This window comes from Geospiza fortis, unplaced genomic scaffold (assembly GCF_000277835.1).
Source record: "Geospiza fortis unplaced genomic scaffold, GeoFor_1.0 scaffold424, whole genome shotgun sequence".
Classification (NCBI taxonomy): Eukaryota; Metazoa; Chordata; class Aves; order Passeriformes; family Thraupidae; genus Geospiza; species Geospiza fortis.
Window position 1 is genome coordinate 1,394,350 of NW_005054354.1, and position 2,879 is coordinate 1,397,228.

A 2,879-nucleotide genomic window follows, 5' to 3' on the forward strand; every position below is an offset into this window, starting at 1 on the left:
AAACATTCAGAACCTCCCCACAAAAGCCCAAACTCACTCTCACATATGTTCCCTCCCACAAAACCAAACAGAAAGAAAATCCAAAGAGAGTTCAGCCCCAAAAAAGCCCAAATGAACTAACAAGGATCCAGGGAAAATAACTGTTCCAGAAAAACACCTTCCTTTCCAGCAATGCAGAAACAACAGCCTACAGTCTTTCCTTACACACAGCCTCCCTCTCCTGTCAAAAAGATGAAGTTTCAGTTCTGAAAAATACTTGCATCACACTGCAACATACAGTCCTTTCTCAGCTGACCCAGAATCCCTCTCTGCGTCCTGATATCTGACCCTATAAGCACCATAGAACATTTAATCAGTGTCAACACCAAAGCTGGGAAGGGTGAAGAAATAAGGGACCATCTGCACAGCTGATAGCAAAAGCCAGTCAGAGATGGCTAATATCAAGGACAGAGTGAATTAAAACATGTAGCAGAAAATTTTATTCCAAACATGAAAATGTGTGTAGCCAAGAGAGTGAAATGGGGCCAAGACCAGAAAATTATTTTCAGAAGAGACATTAGAGATGACAGAACAGAAAGCAAAAATGGCCCCTTAACAACCCAAATCAGCCTGGAGCTCCAATCTGGATTTCATTTCTAAAACGAATCCTAGGAAAGAGATGAGACTTAGGCCCAGATATGGGCCATAACCCAGACAAAAAAAAGTTCTTGAGTGTCTTCTAGTGAGTTCTCTAGCAGCTTGCCCCTTCCTTTGGAGTCCCCTTTGCAGCCTTATTTCAACAGAAGCTCCTATCCCAACCAACTTCTACATGAAGCTAAAACAAAATACAGTTTCGTTACAGCCAAATACAGCCAAGTCTAACATTGTTGTCACTAAGAAAGTTTCTGTAATGGTCAAGGCATCCTCTCATCATACATTACACTGATTTCAAGAAAATATAACAATATGCTTTATACGTTGGATGATGATGCCATGGAAATTGCTAAATCAAACCAAAAGACTGTATGATGTGGAATTTCAGCCTGTGGCCAAAAAGAAATGGAGTCCCTGTCCTTGGAGGTGTTTAAAATAAAAAGATGTGATGTTTAGTGCCATGGTCTAGTTGAAAAGGTAGTGTTAGCCATAGGTTGGACTCAATGATCTCAAAGGTCTTCTCCAACCCAATTAATTCTGTGACTCTGTGCAGTCTTTTCAAACTATGTGCATAAAACAACACAATATGCTACAGCTGATAGAGAACAGAAGATGTGGAATGAACACACTGAGACCCAACAAAAAAAGAAGAAATTGTTTAAATTAGTTAAAGATCTGGTCACCGTGTAAGCCATCCACACTCACTGATGGAACATTAGAAAGAGGTCAGAAATATATGAAACTTCCAGAGCAGAAAAACATTTAATATGTGCTCCAGAGGTAAAGTCCTTTGCCCTTTCCTCCTGCTAAGAATGACATTCAGACGACTACACTTTACTATCAGACCTCAATTTTCCTGCCAGACATCAACAAAAGACAGTTTAGTCACAATCTCTAATCACTTCTACAGATCATACAATGGTTTGGGTTGGAAGGGGACTTTGAAGACCATCTCATTCCAACCTTCCTTCTGTGGGCTAGGATACTCTCCACTAGACCAGGTTGCCCAGAGCTCCATCCAACCTGGCTTTGAGCATCCCCAGGGATGAGACATCCGTAACTTCCCCAGGCAGCCTGTTAGAGTGCCTCACCACCTCCACAGTAAAGACTTTTTTCCTAGTATTCAACCTAAACTTTCTGGTTTTGAATTTGAACCCATTCTCCTCATTCATTCTGGTGAAGATAGATTAATATTTTCATTGGATTTTCCTAGAAAAATCCAGGAAAACTACAATATAGATGCTTACCAAGACTACCTCGTTCTTTCCATTCTCCTCTTATCTAAGTAATTGATACACTTAAGAAGACTTTTACCAAACTCCACCAGACTTCCAGAGTCTTAGCAGAACCTGGCATCGTCTCCAACCAGCACTCCAGGGAACTGCCTGCAGAGGAATGAACCTTGAGAGACATGTTAGAAGATCAGTGTTTGAGACACCTGATCTCTAGAAGTTCGGTCCTGTGTTTCTTCAGGAACCTCAGAAACACTAGCACTGTTTTTCATTCTTTGCCAACATGAGTGGAAAGAAGAGGAAACATTAACTCAGGCTCAAGCTGTCTAGCTCAGGAATCTACAATTGCAGCAAGTTATTTACTGAAGGAGCTACAAGTGATCCAGGACTTTGAGCCAGCTGTGAGCCAGAACAAGCAGAGAGACTTCAACTACCCAGTATTTACTATCAAGGTGCACAGAAGATACACACTGAAAACTTCAGACATCTGGTTTCAGGCAAGAGTAATGTGGTGGGGGCCAAAAAGGACTGTGGGGGGATGACCCCACTGGGCACCAGCTTCTCAGCAAAGCCACTTTCTAACTCACATTCTTATCTAGAGGAGGGAGAGAAAACATTGTAAAAGGCTCATGGGTCAAGATAAGGACAGGAAGAGATCACTCACCAATCACCATTACAGGCAAAACAGACTCAACTGGAGGAAATTAGTTTATTGCCAAACAAATTAGAGTAGGGCAATTAGAGATGGAAATGAAGTCTTAAAACACCTTCACCTCACCCCTCCCTTCTACCCAGGCTCAGCTCCACACCCTTCCACAGAGTAAAGCCTTTCAGGAACAGACTGCCCCACTGTAGGCATGCCACAGATGCTCGCCTCCCCAGAGCTCACCCAACCCAGAAACCAAAGCCACCCATTCCACAACGGCCCTTGGCCGGTGTTTGCAGCGAGGCCCTGCTGGGCGGACCCGGTCCGGCTCGGCAGCTCCATTGGGCAGCTCTTTCGTCAATCACTGT